Raw genomic sequence first — 21769 nt, 5'->3', positions numbered from 1 at the left:
CTTGTACATACCACTTGCGTTGCTTCTGGGAGTATGGGTTCGAGTCACTTCTGGGGTGTGAGTTTTCAGTTGCATATTGTCCTGGGGACCATTCAGGCTTGTTCGCATTTGTGTTCCTCACGTGTGCCCCAAAGAATGAGGTGATTTGGTAAAATGCTATGCCCAAGATTACTATCCGAGTGCCGGCAGTGGGGTTGTTCAAATAGCCTCGGCTATCACCTCATTTTGTCCGGTCGTGATGGCAAGTGGATTAAGGCGTCTTGTACATACGAGTTGCATTGCTTCTGGGAGTATGGGTTCGAGTCACTTCTGGGGTGTGAGTTTTCAGTTGCATATTGTCCTGGGGACCATTCAGGCTTGTTCGCATTTGTGTTCCTCACGTGTGCCCCAAAGAATGAGGTGATTTGGTAAAATGCTATGCCCATGATTACTATCCGAGTGCCGGCGGTGGGGTGGTTCAAATAGCCTCGGCTATCACCTCATTTTGTCCGGTCGTGATGATCAAGTGGATTAAGGCATCTTCTACATACCAGTTGCATTGCTTCTGGGAGTATGGGTTCGAGTCACTTCTGGGGTGTGAGTTTTCAGTTGCATATTGTCCTGGGGACTATTCAGGCTTGTTCGCATTTGTGTTCCTCACGTGTGCTCCAAAGAATGAGGTGATTTGGTAAAATGCTATGCCCATGATTACTATCCGAGTGCCGGCGGTGGGTTGGTTCAAATAGCCTCGGCTATCACCTCATTTTGTCCGGTCGTGATGATCAAGTGGATTAAGGCATCTTGTACATACCAGTTGCATTGCTTCTGGGAGTATGGGTTCGAGTCACTTCTGGGGTGTGAGTTTTCAGTTGCATATTGTCCTGGGGACCATTCAGGCTTGTTCGCATTTGTGTTCCTCACGTGTGCCCCAAAGAATGAGGTGATTTGGTAAAATGCTATGCCTAAGATTACTATCCGAGTGCCGGTGGTGGGGTGGTTCAAATAGCCTCGGCTATCACCTCATTTTGTCCGGTCGTGATGGTCAAGTGGATTAAGGCGTCTTGTACATACCGGTTGCGTTGCTTCTGGGAGTATGGGTTGGAGTCACTTCTGGGGTGTGGGTTTTCAGTTGCATATTGTCCTGGGGACCATTCAGGCTTGTTCGCATTTGTGTTCCTCACGTGTGCCCCAAAACAATGAGGTGATTTGGTAAAATGCTATGCCCAAGATTACTATCCGAGTGCCGGCGGTGGGGTGGTTCAAATAGCCTCGGCTATCACCTCATTTTGTCCGGTCGTGATGGTCAAGTGGATTAAGGCGTCTTGTACATACCAGTTGCGTTGCTTCTGGGGTGTGAGTTTTCAGTTGCATATTGTCCTGGGGACCATTCAGGCTTGTTCGCATTTGTGTTCCTCACGTGTGCCCCAAAGAATGAGGTGATTTGGTAAAATGCTATGCCCAAGATTACTATCCGAGTGCCGGCAGTGGGGTTGTTCAAATAGCCTCGGCTATCACCTCATTTTGTCCGGTCGTGATGGCCTAGTGGATTAAGGCGTCTTGTACATACGAGTTGCATTGCTTCTGGGAGTATGGGTTCGAGTCACTTCTGGGGTGTGAGTTTTCAGTTGCATATTGTCCTGGGGACCATTCAGGCTTGTTCGCATTTGTGTTCCTCACATGTGCCCCAAAGAATGAGGTGATTTGGTAAAATGCTATGCCCATGATTACTATCCGAGTGCCGGCGGTGGGGTGGTTCAAATAGCCTCGGCTATCACCTCATTTTGTCCGGTCGTGATGATCAAGTGGATTAAGGCATCTTGTACATACCAGTTGCATTGCTTCTGGGAGTATGGGTTCGAGTCACTTCTGGGGTGTGAGTTTTCAGTTGCATATTGTCCTGGGGACCTATTCAGGCTTGTTCGCATTTGTGTTCCTCACGTGTGCCCCAAAGAATGAGGTGATTTGGTAAAATGCTATGCCCATGATTACTATCCGAGTGCCGGTGGTGGGGTGGTTCAAATAGCCTCGGCTATCACCTCATTTTGTCCGGTCGTGATGGTCAAGTGGATTAAGGCGTCTTGTACATACCGGTTGCGTTGCTTCTGGGAGTATGGGTTCGGAGTCACTTCTGGGGTGTGGGTTTTCAGTTGCATATTGTCCTGGGGACCATTCAAGCTTGTTCGCATTTGTGTTCCTCACGTGTGCCCCAAAGAATGAGGTAATTTGGTAAAATGCTATGCCCAAGATTACTATCCGAGTGCCGGCAGTGGGGTGGTTCAAATAGCCTCGGCTATCACCTCATTTTGTCCGGTCGTGATGGTCAAGTGGATTAAGGCGTCTTGTACATACCAGTTGCGTTGCTTCTGGGAGTATGGGTTCGAGTCACTTCTGGGGTGTGAGTTTTCAGTTGCATATTGTCCTGGGGACCATTCAGGCTTGTTCGCATTTGTGTTCCTCACGTGTGCCCCAAAGAATGAGGTGATTTGGTAAAATGCTATGCCCAAGATTACTATCTGAGTGCCGGCAGTGGGGTGGTTCAAATAGCCTCGGCTATCACCTCATTTTGTCCGGTCGTGATGGCCAAGTGGATTAAGGCGTCTTGTACATACCGAGTTGCATTGCTTCTGGGAGTATGGGTTCGAGTCACTTCTGGGGTGTGAGTTTTCAGTTGCATATTGTCCTGGGGACCATTCAGGCTTGTTCGCATTTGTGTTCCTCACGTGTGCCCCAAAGAATGAGGTGATTTGGTAAAATGCTATGCCCATGATTACTATCCGAGTGCCGGCGGTGGGGTGGTTCAAATAGCCTCGGCTATCACCTCATTTTGTCCGGTCGTGATGATCAAGTGGATTAAGGCATCTTCTACATACCAGTTGCATTGCTTCTGGGAGTATGGGTTCGAGTCACTTCTGGGGTGTGAGTTTTCAGTTGCATATTGTCCTGGGGACCTATTCAGGCTTGTTCGCATTTGTGTTCCTCACGTGTGCCCCAAAGAATGAGGTGATTTGGTAAAATGCTATGCCCATGATTACTATCCGAGTGCCGGCGGTGGGTGGTTCAAATAGCCTCGGCTATCACCTCATTTTGTCCGGTCGTGATGATCAAGTGGATTAAGGCATCTTGTACATACCAGTTGCAGTTGCTTCTGGGAGTATGGGTTCGAGTCACTTCTGGGGTGTGAGTTTTCAGTTGCATATTGTCCTGGGGACCATTCAGGCTTGTTCGCATTTGTGTTCCTCACGTGTGCCCCAAAGAATGAGGTGATTTGGTAAAATGCTATGCCCAAGATTACTATCCGAGTGCCGGCGGTGGGGTGGTTCAAATAGCCTCGGCTATCACCTCATTTTGTCCGGTCGTGATGGTCAAGTGGATTAAGGCGTCTTGTACATACCAGTTGCGTTGCTTCTGGGAGTATGGGTTCGAGTCACTTCTGGGGTGTGGGTTTTCAGTTGCATATTGTCCTGGGGACCATTCAGGCTTGTTCGCATTTGTGTTCCTCACGTGTGCCCCAAACAATGAGGTGATTTGGTAAAATGCTATGCCCAAGATTACTATCCGAGTGCCGGCGGTGGGGTGGTTCAAATAGCCTCGGCTATCACCTCATTTTGTCCGGTCGTGATGGTCAAGTGGATTAAGGCGTCTTGTACATACCAGTTGCGTTGCTTCTGGGAGTATGGGTTCGAGTCACTTCTGGGGTGTGAGTTTTCAGTTGCATATTGTCCTGGGGACCATTCAGGCTTGTTCGCATTTGTGTTCCTCACGTGTGCCCCAAAGAATGAGGTGATTTGGTAAAATGCTATGCCCAAGATTACTATCCGAGTGCCGGCAGTGGGGTTGTTCAAATAGCCTCGGCTATCACCTCATTTTGTCCGGTCGTGATGGCCAAGTGGATTAAGGCGTCTTGTACATACCGAGTTGCATTGCTTCTGGGAGTATGGGTTCGAGTCACTTCTGGGGTGTGAGTTTTCAGTTGCATATTGTCCTGGGGACCATTCAGGCTTGTTCGCATTTGTGTTCCTCACGTGTGCCCCAAAGAATGAGGTGATTTGGTAAAATGCTATGCCCATGATTACTATCCGAGTGCCGGCGGTGGGGTGGTTCAAATAGCCTCGGCTATCACCTCATTTTGTCCGGTCGTGATGATCAAGTGGATTAAGGCAGTCTTGTACATACCAGTTGCATTGCTTCTGGGAGTATGGGTTCGAGTCACTTCTGGGGTGTGAGTTTTCAGTTGCATATTGTCCTGGGGACCTATTCAGGCTTGTTCGCATTTGTGTTCCTCACGTGTGCTCCAAAGAATGAGGTGATTTGGTAAAATGCTATGCCCATGATTACTATCCGAGTGCCGGCGGTGGGGTGGTTCAAATAGCCTCGGCTATCACCTCATTTTGTCCGGTCGTGATGATCAAGTGGATTAAGGCATCTTGTACATACCAGTTGCATTGCTTCTGGGAGTATGGGTTCGAGTCACTTCTGGGGTGTGAGTTTTCAGTTGCATATTGTCCTGGGGACCATTCAGGCTTGTTCGCATTTGTGTTCCTCACGTGTGCCCCAAAGAATGAGGTGATTTGGTAAAATGCTATGCCTAAGATTACTATCCGAGTGCCGGTGGTGGGGTGGTTCAAATAGCCTCGGCTATCACCTCATTTTGTCCGGTCGTGATGGTCAAGTGGATTAAGGCGTCTTGTACATACCGGTTGCGTTGCTTCTGGGAGTATGGGTTCGAGTCACTTCTGGGGTGTGAGTTTTCAGTTGCATATTGTCCTGGGGACCATTCAGGCTTGTTCGCATTTGTGTTCCTCACGTGTGCCCCAAACAATGAGGTGATTTGGTAAAATGCTATGCCCAAGATTACTATCCGAGTGCCGGCGGTGGGGTGGTTCAAATAGCCTCGGCTATCACCTCATTTTGTCCGGTCGTGATGGTCAAGTGGATTAAGGCGTCTTGTACATACCAGTTGCGTTGCTTCTGGGAGTATGGGTTCGAGTCACTTCTGGGGTGTGAGTTTTCAGTTGCATATTGTCCTGGGGACCATTCAGGCTTGTTCGCATTTGTGTTCCTCACGTGTGCCCCAAAGAATGAGGTGATTTGGTAAAATGCTATGCCCAAGATTACTATCCGAGTGCCGGCAGTGGGGTTGTTCAAATAGCCTCGGCTATCACCTCATTTTGTCCGGTCGTGATGGCCTAGTGGATTAAGGCGTCTTGTACATACCGAGTTGCATTGCTTCTGGGAGTATGGGTTCGAGTCACTTCTGGGGTGTGAGTTTTCAGTTGCATATTGTCCTGGGGACCATTCAGGCTTGTTCGCATTTGTGTTCCTCACATGTGCCCCAAAGAATGAGGTGATTTGGTAAAATGCTATGCCCATGATTACTATCCGAGTGCCGGCGGTGGGGTGGTTCAAATAGCCTCGGCTATCACCTCATTTTGTCCGGTCGTGATGATCAAGTGGATTAAGGCATCTTGTACATACCAGTTGCATTGCTTCTGGGAGTATGGGTTCGAGTCACTTCTGGGGTGTGAGTTTTCAGTTGCATATTGTCCTGGGGACTATTCAGGCTTGTTCGCATTTGTGTTCCTCACGTGTGCCCCAAAGAATGAGGTGATTTGGTAAAATGCTATGCCCATGATTACTATCCGAGTGCCGGTGGTGGGGTGGTTCAAATAGCCTCGGCTATCACCTCATTTTGTCCGGTCGTGATGGTCAAGTGGATTAAGGCGTCTTGTACATACCGGTTGCGTTGCTTCTGGGAGTATGGGTTGGAGTCACTTCTGGGGTGTGGGTTTTCAGGTTGCATATTGTCCTGGGGACCATTCAGGCTTGTTCGCATTTGTGTTCCTCACGTGTGCCCCAAACAATGAGGTGATTTGGTAAAATGCTATGCCCAAGATTACTATCCGAGTGCCGGCGGTGGGGTGGTTCAAATAGCCTCGGCTATCACCTCATTTTGTCCGGTCGTGATGGTCAAGTGGATTAAGGCGTCTTGTACATACCACTTGCGTTGCTTCTGGGAGTATGGGTTCGAGTCACTTCTGGGGTGTGAGTTTTCAGTTGCATATTGTCCTGGGGACCATTCAGGCTTGTTCGCATTTGTGTTCCTCACGTGTGCCCCAAAGAATGAGGTGATTTGGTAAAATGCTATGCCCAAGATTACTATCCGAGTGCCGGCAGTGGGGTTGTTCAAATAGCCTCGGCTATCACCTCATTTTGTCCGGTCGTGATGGCCTAGTGGATTAAGGCGTCTTGTACATACGAGTTGCATTGCTTCTGGGAGTATGGGTTCGAGTCACTTCTGGGGTGTGAGTTTTCAGTTGCATATTGTCCTGGGGACCATTCAGGCTTGTTCGCATTTGTGTTCCTCACATGTGCCCCAAAGAATGAGGTGATTTGGTAAAATGCTATGCCCATGATTACTATCCGAGTGCCGGCGGTGGGGTGGTTCAAATAGCCTCGGCTATCACCTCATTTTGTCCGGTCGTGATGATCAAGTGGATTAAGGCATCTTGTACATACCAGTTGCATTGCTTCTGGGAGTATGGGTTCGAGTCACTTCTGGGGTGTGAGTTTTCAGTTGCATATTGTCCTGGGGACCATTCAGGCTTGTTCGCATTTATGTTCCTCACGTGTGCCCCAAAGAATGAGGTGATTTGGTAAAATGCTATGCCCAAGATTACTATCCGAGTGCCGGTGGTGGGGTGGTTCAAATAGCCTCGGCTATCACCTCATTTTGTCCGGTCGTGATGGTCAAGTGGATTAAGGCGTCTTGTACATACCGGTTGCGTTGCTTCTGGGAGTATGGGTTGGAGTCACTTCTGGGGTGTGGGTTTTCGGTTGCATATTGTCCTGGGGACCATTCAGGCTTGTTCGCATTTGTGTTCCTCACGTGTGCCCCAAACAATGAGGTGATTTGGTAAAATGCTATTCCCAAGATTACTATCCGAGTGCCGGCGGTGGGGTGGTTCAAATAGCCTCGGCTATCACCTCATTTTGTCCGGTCGTGATGGTCAAGTGGATTAAGGCGTCTTGTACATACCACTTGCGTTGCTTCTGGGAGTATGGGTTCGAGTCACTTCTGGGGTGTGAGTTTTCAGTTGCATATTGTCCTGGGGACCATTCAGGCTTGTTCGCATTTGTGTTCCTCACGTGTGCCCCAAAGAATGAGGTGATTTGGTAAAATGCTATGCCCAAGATTACTATCCGAGTGCCGGCAGTGGGGTTGTTCAAATAGCCTCGGCTATCACCTCATTTTGTCCGGTCGTGATGGCCAAGTGGATTAAGGCGTCTTGTACATACGAGTTGCATTGCTTCTGGGAGTATGGGTTCGAGTCACTTCTGGGGTGTGAGTTTTCAGTTGCATATTGTCCTGGGGACCATTCAGGCTTGTTCGCATTTGTGTTCCTCACGTGTGCCCCAAAGAATGAGGTGATTTGGTAAAATGCTATGCCCATGATTACTATCCGAGTGCCGGCGGTGGGGTGGTTCAAATAGCCTCGGCTATCACCTCATTTTGTCCGGTCGTGATGATCAAGTGGATTAAGGCATCTTGTACATACCAGTTGCATTGCTTCTGGGAGTATGGGTTCGAGTCACTTCTGGGGTGTGAGTTTTCAGTTGCATATTGTCCTGGGGACTATTCAGGCTTGTTCGCATTTGTGTTCCTCACGTGTGCCCCAAAGAATGAGGTGATTTGGTAAAATGCTATGCCCAAGATTACTATCCGAGTGCCGGTGGTGGGGTGGTTCAAATAGCCTCGGCTATCACCTCATTTTGTCCGGTCGTGATGGTCAAGTGGATTAAGGCGTCTTGTACATACCGGTTGCGTTGCTTCTGGGAGTATGGGTTGGAGTCACTTCTGGGGTGTGGGTTTTCAGTTGCATATTGTCCTGGGGACCATTCAGGCTTGTTCGCATTTGTGTTCCTCACGTGTGCCCCAAACAATGAGGTGATTTGGTAAAATGCTATGCCCAAGATTACTATCCGAGTGCCGGCGGTGGGGTGGTTCAAATAGCCTCGGCTATCACCTCATTTTGTCCGGTCGTGATGGTCAAGTGGATTAAGGCGTCTTGTACATACCAGTTGCGTTGCTTCTGGGAGTATGGGTTCGAGTCACTTCTGGGGTGTGAGTTTTCAGTTGCATATTGTCCTGGGGACCATTCAGGCTTGTTCGCATTTGTGTTCCTCACGTGTGCCCCAAAGAATGAGGTGATTTGGTAAAATGCTATGCCCAAGATTACTATCCGAGTGCCGGCAGTGGGGTTGTTCAAATAGCCTCGGCTATCACCTCATTTTGTCCGGTCGTGATGGCCTAGTGGATTAAGGCGTCTTGTACATACGAGTTGCATTGCTTCTGGGAGTATGGGTTCGAGTCACTTCTGGGGTGTGAGTTTTCAGTTGCATATTGTCCTGGGGACCATTCAGGCTTGTTCGCATTTGTGTTCCTCACATGTGCCCCAAAGAATGAGGTGATTTGGTAAAATGCTATGCCCATGATTACTATCCGAGTGCCGGCGGTGGGGTGGTTCAAATAGCCTCGGCTATCACCTCATTTTGTCCGGTCGTGATGATCAAGTGGATTAAGGCATCTTGTACATACCAGTTGCATTGCTTCTGGGAGTATGGGTTCGAGTCACTTCTGGGGTGTGAGTTTTCAGTTGCATATTGTCCTGGGGACTATTCAGGCTTGTTCGCATTTGTGTTCCTCACGTGTGCCCCAAAGAATGAGGTGATTTGGTAAAATGCTATGCCCATGATTACTATCCGAGTGCCGGTGGTGGGGTGGTTCAAATAGCCTCGGCTATCACCTCATTTTGTCCGGTCGTGATGGTCAAGTGGATTAAGGCGTCTTGTACATACCGGTTGCGTTGCTTCTGGGAGTATGGGTTGGAGTCACTTCTGGGGTGTGGGTTTTCAGGTTGCATATTGTCCTGGGGACCATTCAGGCTTGTTCGCATTTGTGTTCCTCACGTGTGCCCCAAACAATGAGGTGATTTGGTAAAATGCTATTCCCAAGATTACTATCCGAGTGCCGGCGGTGGGGTGGTTCAAATAGCCTCGGCTATCACCTCATTTTGTCCGGTCGTGATGGTCAAGTGGATTAAGGCGTCTTGTACATACCACTTGCGTTGCTTCTGGGAGTATGGGTTCGAGTCACTTCTGGGGTGTGAGTTTTCAGTTGCATATTGTCCTGGGGACCATTCAGGCTTGTTCGCATTTGTGTTCCTCACGTGTGCCCCAAAGAATGAGGTGATTTGGTAAAATGCTATGCCCAAGATTACTATCCGAGTGCCGGCAGTGGGGTTGTTCAAATAGCCTCGGCTATCACCTCATTTTGTCCGGTCGTGATGGCCTAGTGGATTAAGGCGTCTTGTACATACGAGTTGCATTGCTTCTGGGAGTATGGGTTCGAGTCACTTCTGGGGTGTGAGTTTTCAGTTGCATATTGTCCTGGGGACCATTCAGGCTTGTTCGCATTTGTGTTCCTCACATGTGCCCCAAAGAATGAGGTGATTTGGTAAAATGCTATGCCCATGATTACTATCCGAGTGCCGGCGGTGGGGTGGTTCAAATAGCCTCGGCTATCACCTCATTTTGTCCGGTCGTGATGATCAAGTGGATTAAGGCATCTTGTACATACCAGTTGCATTGCTTCTGGGAGTATGGGTTCGAGTCACTTCTGGGGTGTGAGTTTTCAGTTGCATATTGTCCTGGGGACCATTCAGGCTTGTTCGCATTTATGTTCCTCACGTGTGCCCCAAAGAATGAGGTGATTTGGTAAAATGCTATGCCCAAGATTACTATCCGAGTGCCGGTGGTGGGGTGGTTCAAATAGCCTCGGCTATCACCTCATTTTGTCCGGTCGTGATGGTCAAGTGGATTAAGGCGTCTTGTACATACCGGTTGCGTTGCTTCTGGGAGTATGGGTTGGAGTCACTTCTGGGGTGTGGGTTTTCGGTTGCATATTGTCCTGGGGACCATTCAGGCTTGTTCGCATTTGTGTTCCTCACGTGTGCCCCAAACAATGAGGTGATTTGGTAAAATGCTATTCCCAAGATTACTATCCGAGTGCCGGCGGTGGGGTGGTTCAAATAGCCTCGGCTATCACCTCATTTTGTCCGGTCGTGATGGTCAAGTGGATTAAGGCGTCTTGTACATACCACTTGCGTTGCTTCTGGGAGTATGGGTTCGAGTCACTTCTGGGGTGTGAGTTTTCAGTTGCATATTGTCCTGGGGACCATTCAGGCTTGTTCGCATTTGTGTTCCTCACGTGTGCCCCAAAGAATGAGGTGATTTGGTAAAATGCTATGCCCAAGATTACTATCCGAGTGCCGGCAGTGGGGTTGTTCAAATAGCCTCGGCTATCACCTCATTTTGTCCGGTCGTGATGGCCAAGTGGATTAAGGCGTCTTGTACATACGAGTTGCATTGCTTCTGGGAGTATGGGTTCGAGTCACTTCTGGGGTGTGAGTTTTCAGTTGCATATTGTCCTGGGGACCATTCAGGCTTGTTCGCATTTGTGTTCCTCACGTGTGCCCCAAAGAATGAGGTGATTTGGTAAAATGCTATGCCCATGATTACTATCCGAGTGCCGGCGGTGGGGTGGTTCAAATAGCCTCGGCTATCACCTCATTTTGTCCGGTCGTGATGATCAAGTGGATTAAGGCATCTTGTACATACCAGTTGCATTGCTTCTGGGAGTATGGGTTCGAGTCACTTCTGGGGTGTGAGTTTTCAGTTGCATATTGTCCTGGGGACTATTCAGGCTTGTTCGCATTTGTGTTCCTCACGTGTGCCCCAAAGAATGAGGTGATTTGGTAAAATGCTATGCCCATGATTACTATCCGAGTGCCGGCGGTGGGGTGGTTCAAATAGCCTCGGCTATCACCTCATTTTGTCCGGTCATGATGATCAAGTGGATTAAGGCATCTTGTACATACCAGTTGCATTGCTTCTGGGAGTATGGGTTCGAGTCACTTCTGGGGTGTGAGTTTTCAGTTGCATATTGTCCTGGGGACCATTCAGGCTTGTTCGCATTTATGTTCCTCACGTGTGCCCCAAAGAATGAGGTGATTTGGTAAAATGCTATGCCCAAGATTACTATCCGAGTGCCGGTGGTGGGGTGGTTCAAATAGCCTCGGCTATCACCTCATTTTGTCCGGTCGTGATGGTCAAGTGGATTAAGGCGTCTTGTACATACCGGTTGCGTTGCTTCTGGGAGTATGGGTTGGAGTCACTTCTGGGGTGTGGGTTTTCGGTTGCATATTGTCCTGGGGACCATTCAGGCTTGTTCGCATTTGTGTTCCTCACGTGTGCCCCAAACAATGAGGTGATTTGGTAAAATGCTATTCCCAAGATTACTATCCGAGTGCCGGCGGTGGGGTGGTTCAAATAGCCTCGGCTATCACCTCATTTTGTCCGGTCGTGATGGTCAAGTGGATTAAGGCGTCTTGTACATACCACTTGCGTTGCTTCTGGGAGTATGGGTTCGAGTCACTTCTGGGGTGTGAGTTTTCAGTTGCATATTGTCCTGGGGACCATTCAGGCTTGTTCGCATTTGTGTTCCTCACGTGTGCCCCAAAGAATGAGGTGATTTGGTAAAATGCTATGCCCAAGATTACTATCCGAGTGCCTGCAGTGGGGTTGTTCAAATAGCCTCGGCTATCACCTCATTTTGTCCGGTCGTGATGGCCAAGTGGATTAAGGCGTCTTGTACATACGAGTTGCATTGCTTCTGGGAGTATGGGTTCGAGTCACTTCTGGGGTGTGAGTTTTCAGTTGCATATTGTCCTGGGGACCATTCAGGCTTGTTCGCATTTGTGTTCCTCACGTGTGCCCCAAAGAATGAGGTGATTTGGTAAAATGCTATGCCCATGATTACTATCCGAGTGCCGGCGGTGGGGTGGTTCAAATAGCCTCGGCTATCACCTCATTTTGTCCGGTCGTGATGATCAAGTGGATTAAGGCATCTTGTACATACCAGTTGCATTGCTTCTGGGAGTATGGGTTCGAGTCACTTCTGGGGTGTGAGTTTTCAGTTGCATATTGTCCTGGGGACTATTCAGGCTTGTTCGCATTTGTGTTCCTCACGTGTGCCCCAAAGAATGAGGTGATTTGGTAAAATGCTATGCCCATGATTACTATCCGAGTGCCGGCGGTGGGGTGGTTCAAATAGCCTCGGCTATCACCTCATTTTGTCCGGTCATGATGATCAAGTGGATTAAGGCATCTTGTACATACCAGTTGCATTGCTTCTGGGAGTATGGGTTCGAGTCACTTCTGGGGTGTGAGTTTTCAGTTGCATATTGTCCTGGGGACCATTCAGGCTTGTTCGCATTTGTGTTCCTCACGTGTGCCCCAAAGAATGAGGTGATTTGGTAAAATGCTATGCCCAAGATTACTATCCGAGTGCCGGCGATGGGGTGGTTCAAATAGCCTCGGCTATCACCTCATTTTGTCCGGTCTTGATGATCAAGTGGATTAAGGCATCTTGTACATACCAGTTGCATTGCTTCTGGGAGTATGGGTTCGAGTCACTTCTGGGGTGTGAGTTTTCAGTTGCATATTGTCCTGGGGACCATTCAGGCTTGTTCGCATTTGTGTTCCTCCCGTGTGCCCCAAAGAATGAGGTGATTTGGTAAAATGCTATGCCCAAGATTACTATCCGAGTGCCGGCGGTGGGGTGGTTCAAATAGCCTCGGCTATCACCTCATTTTGTCCGGTCGTGATGGTCAAGTGGATTAAGGCGTCTTGTACATACCGGTTGCGTTGCTTCTGGGAGTATGGGTTCGAGTCACTTCTGGGGTGTGAGTTTTCAGTTGCATATTGTCCTGGGGACCATTCAGGCTTGTTCGCATTTGTGTTCCTCACGTGTGCCCCAAACATTGAGGTGATTTGGTAAAATGCTATGCCCAAGATTACTATCTGAGTGCCGGCGGTGGGGTGGTTCAAATAGCCTCGGCTATCACCTCATTTTGTCCGGTCGTGATGGTCAAGTGGATTAAGGCGTCTTGTACATACCAGTTGCGTTGCTTCTGGGAGTATGGGTTCGAGTCACTTCTGGGGTGTGAGTTTTCAGTTGCATATTGTCCTGGGGACCATTCAGGCTTGTTCGCATTTGTGTTCCTCACGTGTGCCCCAAAGAATGAGGTGATTTGGTAAAATGCTATGCCCAAGATTACTATCCGAGTGCCGGCAGTGGGGTTGTTCAAATAGCCTCGGCTATCACCTCATTTTGTCCGGTCGTGATGGCCAAGTGGATTAAGGCGTCTTGTACATACGAGTTGCATTGCTTCTGGGAGTATGGGTTCGAGTCACTTCTGGGGTGTGAGTTTTCAGTTGCATATTGTCCTGGGGACCATTCAGGCTTGTTCGCATTTGTGTTCCTCACGTGTGCCCCAAAGAATGAGGTGATTTGGTAAAATGCTATGCCCAAGATTACTATCCGAGTGCCGGTGGTGGGGTGGTTCAAATAGCCTCGGTATCACCTCATTTTGTCCGGTCGTGATGGTCAAGTGGATTAAGGCGTCTTGTACATACCGGTTGCGTTGCTTCTGGGAGTATGGGTTGGAGTCACTTCTGGGGTGTGGGTTTTCAGTTGCATATTGTCCTGGGGACCATTCAGGCTTGTTCGCATTTGTGTTCCTCACGTGTGCCCCAAGCAATGAGGTGATTTGGTAAAATGCTATGCCCAAGATTACTATCCGAGTGCCGGCGGTGGGGTGGTTCAAATAGCCTCGGCTATCACCTCATTTTGTCCGGTCGTGATGGTCAAGTGGATTAAGGCGTCTTGTACATACCAGTTGCGTTGCTTCTGGGAGTATGGGTTCGAGTCACTTCTGGGGTGTGAGTTTTCAGTTGCATATTGTCCTGGGGACCATTCAGGCTTGTTCGCATTTGTGTTCCTCACGTGTGCCCCAAAGAATGAGGTGATTTGGTAAAATGCTATGCCCAAGATTACTATCCGAGTGCCGGCGGTGGGGTGGTTCAAATAGCCTCGGCTATCACCTCATTTTGTCCGGTCGTGATGGTCAAGTGGATTAAGGCGTCTTGTACATACCGGTTGCGTTGCTTCTGGGAGTATGGGTTCGAGTCACTTCTGGGGTGTGAGTTTTCAGTTGCATATTGTCCTGGGGACCATTCAGGCTTGTTCGCATTTGTGTTCCTCACGTGTGCACCAAACAATGAGGTGATTTGGTAAAATGCTATGCCCAAGATTACTATCTGAGTGCCGGCGGAGGGGTGGTTCAAATAGCCTCGGCTATCACCTCATTTTGTCCGGTCGTGATGGTCAAGTGGATTAAGGCGTCTTGTACATACCAGTTGCGTTGCTTCTGGGAGTATGGGTTCGAGTCACTTCTGGGGTGTGAGTTTTCAGTTGCATATTGTCCTGGGGACCATTCAGGCTTGTTCGCATTTGTGTTCCTCACGTGTGCCCCAAAGAATGAGGTGATTTGGTAAAATGCTATGCCCAAGATTACTATCCGAGTGCCGGCGGTGGGGTGGTTCAAATAGCCTCGGCTATCACCTCATTTTGTCCGGTCGTGATGGTCAAGTGGATTAAGGCGTCTTGTACATGCCAGTTGCGTTGCTTCTGGGAGTATGGGTTCGAGTCACTTCTGGGGTGTGAGTTTTCAGTTGCATATTGTCCTGGGGACCATTCAAGCTTGCTCGCATTTGTGTTCCTCACGTGTGCCCCAAAGAATGAGGTAATTTGGTAAAATGCTATGCCCAAGATTACTATCCGAGTGCCGGCAGTGGGGTGGTTCAAATAGCCTCGGCTATCACCTCATTTTGTCCGGTCGTGATGGTCAAGTGGATTAAGGCGTCTTGTACATACCAGTTGCGTTGCTTCTGGGAGTATGGGTTCGAGTCACTTCTGGGGTGTGAGTTTTCAGTTGCATATTGTCCTGGGGACCATTCAGGCTTGTTCGCATTTGTGTTCCTCACGTGTGCCCCAAACAATGAGGTGATTTGGTAAAATGCTATGCCCAAGATTACTATCTGAGTGCCGGCGGTGGGGTGGTTCAAATAGCCTCGGCTATCACCTCATTTTGTCCGGTCGTGATGGTCAAGTGGATTAAGGCGTCTTGTACATACCAGTTGCGTTGCTTCTGGGAGTATGGGTTCGAGTCACTTCTGGGGTGTGAGTTTTCAGTTGCATATTGTCCTGGGGACCATTCAGGCTTGTTCGCATTTGTGTTCCTCACGTGTGCCCCAAAGAATGAGGTGATTTGGTAAAATGCTATGCCCAAGATTACTATCCGAGTGCCGGCGGTGGGGTGGTTCAAATAGCCTCGGCTATCACCTCATTTTGTCCGGTCGTGATGGTCAAGTGGATTAAGGCGTCTTGTACATACCAGTTGCGTTGCTTCTGGGAGTATGGGTTCGAGTCACTTCTGGGGTGTGAGTTTTCAGTTGCATATTGTCCTGGGGACCATTCAGGCTTGTTCGCATTTGTGTTCCTCACGTGTGCCCCAAAGAATGAGGTGATTTGGTAAAATGCTATGCCCATGATTACTATCTGAGTGCCGGCGGTGGGGTGGTTCAAATAGCCTCGGCTATCACCTCATTTTGTCCGGTCGTGATGGTCAAGTGGATTAAGGCGTCTTGTACATACCAGTTGCGTTGCTTCTGGGAGTATGGGTTCGAGTCACTTCTGGGGTGTGAGTTTTCAGTTGCATATTGTCCTGGGGACCATTCAGGCTTGTTCGCATTTGTGTTCCTCACGTGTGCCCCAAAGAATGAGGTGATTTGGTAAAATGCTATGCCCATGATTACTATCCGAGTGCCGGCGGTGGGGTGGTTCAAATAGCCTCGGCTATCACCTCATTTTGTCCGGTCGTGATGATCAAGTGGATTAAGGCATCTTGTACATACCAGTTGCATTGCTTCTGGGAGTATGGGTTCGAGTCACTTCTGGGGTGTGAGTTTTCAGTTGCATATTGTCCTGGGGACCATTCAGGCTTGTTCGCATTTGTGTTCCTCACGTGTGCCCCAAAGAATGAGGTGATTTGGTAAAATGCTATGCCCAAGATTACTATCCGAGTGCCGGTGGTGGGGTGGTTCAAATAGCCTCGGCTATCACCTCATTTTGTCCGGTCGTGATGGTCAAGTGGATTAAGGCGTCTTGTACATACCGGTTGCGTTGCTTCTGGGAGTATGGGTTGGAGTCACTTCTGGGGTGTGGGTTTTCAGTTGCATATTGTCCTGGGGACCATTCAGGCTTGTTCGCATTTGTGTTCCTCACGTGTGCCCCAAACAATGAGGTGATTTGGTAAAATGCTATGCCCAAAATTACTATCCGAGTGCCGGCGGTGGGGTGGTTCAAATAGCCTCGGCTATCACCTCATTTTGTCCGGTCGTGATGGTCAAGTGGATTAAGGCGTCTTGTACATACCAGTTGCGTTGCTTCTGGGAGTATGGGTTCGAGTCACTTCTGGGGTGTGAGTTTTCAGTTGCATATTGTCCTGGGGACCATTCAGGCTTGTTCGCATTTGTGTTCCTCACGTGTGCCCCAAAGAATGAGGTGATTTGGTAAAATGCTATGCCCAAGATTACTATCCGAGTGCCGGCGGTGGGGTGGTTCAAATAGCCTCGGCTATCACCTCATTTTGTCCGGTCGTGATGGTCAAGTGGATTAAGGCGTCTTGTACATGCCAGTTGCGTTGCTTCTGGGAGTATGGGTTCGAGTCACTTCTGGGGTGTGAGTTTTCAGTTGCATATTGTCCTGGGGACCATTCAAGCTTGCTCGCATTTGTGTTCCTCACGTGTGCCCCAAAGAATGAGGTAATTTGGTAAAATGCTATGCCCAAGATTACTATCCGAGTGCCGGCAGTGGGGTGGTTCAAATAGCCTCGGCTATCACCTCATTTTGTCCGGTCGTGATGGTCAAGTGGATTAAGGCGTCTTGTACATACCAGTTGCGTTGCTTCTGGGAGTATGGGTTCGAGTCACTTCTGGGGTGTAAGTTTTCAGTTGCATATTGTCCTGGGGACCATTCAGGCTTGTTCGCATTTGTGTTCCTCACATGTGCCCCAAAGAATGAGGTGATTTGGTAAAATGCTATGCCCATGATTACTATCCGAGTGCCGGCGGTGGGGTGGTTCAAATAGCCTCGGCTATCACCTCATTTTGTCCGGTCGTGATGATCAAGTGGATTAAGGCATCTTGTACATACCAGTTGCATTGCTTCTGGGAGTATGGGTTCGAGTCACTTTTGGGGTGTGAGTTTTCAGTTGCATATTGTCCTGGGGACCATTCAGGCTTGTTCGCATTTGTGTTCCTCACATGTGCCCCAAAGAATGAGGTGATTTGGTAAAATGCTATGCCCATGATTACTATCCGAGTGCCAGCGGTGGGGTGGTTCAAATAGCCTCGGCTATCACCTCATTTTGTCCGGTCGTGATGATCAAGTGGATTAAGGCATCTTGTACATACCAGTTGCATTGCTTCTGGGAGTATGGGTTCGAGTCACTTTTGGGGTGTGAGTTTTCAGTTGCATATTGTCCTGGGGACTATTCAGGCTTGTTCGCATTTGTGTTCCTCACGTGTGCCCCAAAGAATGAGGTGATTTGGTAAAATGCTATGCCCATGATTACTATCCGAGTGCCGGCGGTGGGGTGGTTCAAATAGCCTCGGCTATCACCTCATTTTGTCCGGTCGTGATGATCAAGTGGATTAAGGCATCTTGTACATACCAGTTGCATTGCTTCTGGGAGTATGGGTTCGAGTCACTTCTGGGGTGTGAGTTTTCAGTTGCATATTGTCCTGGGGACCATTCAGGCTTGTTCGCATTTGTGTTCCTCACGTGTGCCCCAAAGAATGAGGTGATTTGGTAAAATGCTATGCCCAAGATTACTATCCGAGTGCCGGTGGTGGGGTGGTTCAAATAGCCTCGGCTATCACCTTATTTTGTCCGGTCGTGATGGTCAAGTGGATTAAGGCGTCTTGTACATACCGGTTGCGTTGCTTCTGGGAGTATGGGTTGGAGTCACTTCTGGGGTGTGGGTTTTCAGTTGCATATTGTCCTGGGGACCATTCAGGCTTGTTCGCATTTGTGTTCCTCACGTGTGCCCCAAACAATGAGGTGATTTGGTAAAATGCTATGCCCAAGATTACTATCCGAGTGCCGGCGGTGGGGTGGTTCAAATAGCCTCGGCTATCACCTCATTTTGTCCGGTCGTGATGGTCAAGTGGATTAAGGCGTCTTGTACATACCAGTTGCGTTGCTTCTGGGAGTATGGGTTCGAGTCACTTCTGGGGTGTGAGTTTTCAGTTGCATATTGTCCTGGGGACCATTCAGGCTTGTTCGCATTTGTGTTCCTCACGAGTGCCCCAAAGAATGAGGTGATTTGGTAAAATGCTATGCCCAAGATTACTATCCGAGTGCCGGCGGTGGGGTGGTTCAAATAGCCTCGGCTATCACCTCATTTTGTCCGGTCATGATGGTCAAGTGGATTAAGGCGTCTTGTACATACCAGTTGCGTTGCTTCTGGGAGTATGGGTTCGAGTCACTTCTGGGGTGTGAGTTTTCAGTTGCATATTGTCCTGGGGACCATTCAGGCTTGTTCGCATTTGTGTTCCTCACGTGTGCCCCAAAGAGTGAGGTGATTTGGTAAAATGCTATGCCCAAGATTACTATCCGAGTTCCGGCGGTGGGGTGGTTCAAATAGCCTCGGCTATCACCTCATTTTGTCCGGTCGTGATGGTCAAGTGGATTAAGGCGTCTTGTACATACCAGTTGCGTTGCTTCTGGGAGTATGGGTTCGAGTCACTTCTGGGGTGTGAGTTTTCAGTTGCATATTGTCCTGGCGACCATTCAGGCTTGTTCGCATTTGTGTTCCTCACGTGTGCCCCAAAGAATGAGGTGATTTGGTAAAATGCTATGCCCATGATTACTATCCGAGTGCCGGCGGTGGGGTGGTTCAAATAGCCTCGGCTATCACCTCATTTTGTCCGGTCGTGATGATCAAGTGGATTAAGGCATCTTGTACATACCAGTTGCATTGCTTCTGGGAGTATGGGTTCGAGTCACTTCTGGGGTGTGAGTTTTCAGTTGCATATTGTCCTGGGGACTATTCAGGCTTGTTCGCATTTGTGTTCCTCACGTGTGCCCCAAAGAATGAGGTGATTTGGTAAAATGCTATGCCCATGATTACTATCCAAGTGCCGGCGGTGGGGTGGTTCAAATAGCCTCGGCTATCACCTTATTTTGTCCGGTCGTGATGATCAAGTGGATTAAGGCATCTTGTACATACCAGTTGCATTGCTTCTGGGAGTATGGGTTCGAGTCACTTCTGGGGTGTGAGTTTTCAGTTGCATATTGTCCTGGGGACCATTCAGGCTTGTTCGCATTTGTGTTCCTCACGTGTGCCCCAAAGAATGAGGTGATTTGGTAAAATGCTACCCAAGATTACTATCCGAGTGCCGGTGGTGGGGTGGTTCAAATAGCCTCGGCTATCACCTCATTTTGTCCGGTCGTGATGGTCAAGTGGATTAAGGCGTCTTGTACATACCGGTTGCGTTGCTTCTGGGAGTATGGGTTGGAGTCACTTCTGGGGTGTGGGTTTTCAGTTGCATATTGTCGTGGGGACCATTCAGGCTTGTTCGCATTTGTGTTCCTCACGTGTGCCCCAAAGAATGAGGTGATTTGGTAAAATGCTATGCCCAAGATTACTATCCGAGTGCCGGCGGTGGGGTGGTTCAAATAGCCTCGGCTCTCACCTCATTTTGTCCGGTCATGATGGTCAAGTGGATTAAGGCGTCTTGTACATACCAGTTGCGTTGCTTCTGGGAGTATGGGTTCGAGTCACTTCTGGGGTGTGAGTTTTCAGTTGCATATTGTCCTGGGGACCATTCAGGCTTGTTCGCATTTGTGTTCCTCACGTGTGCCCCAAAGAATGAGGTGATTTGGTAAAATGCTATGCCCAAGATTACTATCCGAGTTCCGGCGGTGGGGTGGTTCAAATAGCCTCGGCTATCACCTCAATTTGTCCGGTCGTGATGGTCAAGTGGATTAAGGCGTCTTGTACATACCAGTTGCGTTGCTTCTGGGAGTATGGGTTCGATTCACTTCTGGGGAGTGAGTTTTCAGTTGCATATTGTCCTGGGGACCATTCAGGCTTGTTCGCATTTGTGTTCCTCACGTGTGCCCCAAGGAATGAGGTGATTTGGTAAAATGCTATGCCCAAGATTACTATCCGAGTGCCGGCGGTGGGGTGGTTCAAATAGCCTCGGCTATCACCTCATTTTGTCCGGTCGTGATGGTCAAGTGGATTAAGGCGTCTTGTACATACCAGTTGCGTTGCTTCTGGGAGTATGGGTTCGAGTCACTTCTGGGGTGTGAGTTTTCAGTTGCATATTGTCCTGGGGACCATTCAGGCTTGTTCGCATTTGTGTTCCTCACGTGTGCCCCAAAGAATGAGGTGATTTGGTAAAATGCTATGCCCAAGATTACTATCCGAGTGCTGGCGGTGGGGTGGTTCAAATAGCCTCGGCTATCACCTCATTTTGTCCGGTCGTGATGGTCAAGTGGATTAAGGCGTCTTGTACATACCAGTTGCGTTGCTTCTGGGAGTATGGGATCGAGTCACTTCTGGGGTGTGAGTTTTCAGTTATATATATATATATATATATATATATATATATATATATATATATATATATATATATATATATATATATATATATATATATATATATGTTAGGTTAGGTTATATATATATATATATATATATATATATATATATATTTATATATATAAATATATATATATATATATATATATATATATATATATATATATATATATATATATATATATATATATATATATATATATATATATATATATATGTTAGGTTATATATATATATATATATATATATATATATATATATATATATATATATATATATATATATATATATATTGGTAGCAGTCTTTCCTGTAGACATATATTATTAAATATGACCGAAAAAGTAAGATTAATAATTCTAACACGAATTTTCTCAATCTTTCGTACATTTCTTTTCACTGTTGGAGGTAAATCAAAAATCAATTCTCCAAAATTCATTTTTATTTCTAGTCTGACGCGACACGAGCGCGTCTCTTTCTAGGCGTTTAACGATGCATAAGCAACAGTGCTCCATTAAGGAACATATAATCTCTTCCCACAACCAATCCATCACCAGAGAAATCCTAGTTTCCACACTGCAGACTACACTAAGGAAACGAACATAGGAATGTGCCTAAATGCCATTAGCGACTGCCCAGACAGGTACAAGAGGAGTGTTGTTTACGCATATGTCGACCGTGCTCTCAGCCACAGCTCTGAATGGAAGCAAGTCGACGAAGAACTCTGTAGGGTAAGCCAGGTCCTAGTCAATAACGGCTTCTCCAATGGTTTCGTCGAAGACATCATAAGAAGGAAAGTGAAAAGCCATGCAACCTCTGAAGAGACAACTAACACAACACCTATACCCCCTATTAGACTATTTTACAGGAACTTCTTTTCCACAGCTCATAAAACGGAGGAAAGGGTCCTTAAAGATATTGTTAATAGAAACGTTATCCCTACAGACAAAAATCAGAGGATACAACTGACGATTTACTATAAAACCAGAAAAACGGCCAGCCTACTCATGAGAAACTCTCCAGACACAAAACAGAACGCTTTAAAAGAGACTAACGTCGCCTTCAAATGCCCTCTTGGGGACAGTAAGCTCCAAAAAACCCAGTATATAGGCAAGACAACAACATCTCTTTCTAGGCGTTTAACGATGCATAAGCA

The sequence above is a fragment of the Procambarus clarkii genome, chromosome 9 (genome assembly GCF_040958095.1).
Source record: "Procambarus clarkii isolate CNS0578487 chromosome 9, FALCON_Pclarkii_2.0, whole genome shotgun sequence".
Taxonomy (NCBI): Eukaryota; Metazoa; Arthropoda; class Malacostraca; order Decapoda; family Cambaridae; genus Procambarus; species Procambarus clarkii.
The sequence above is the reverse complement of the archived record's forward strand: the minus strand, read 5'-3'. Positions refer to the sequence as shown.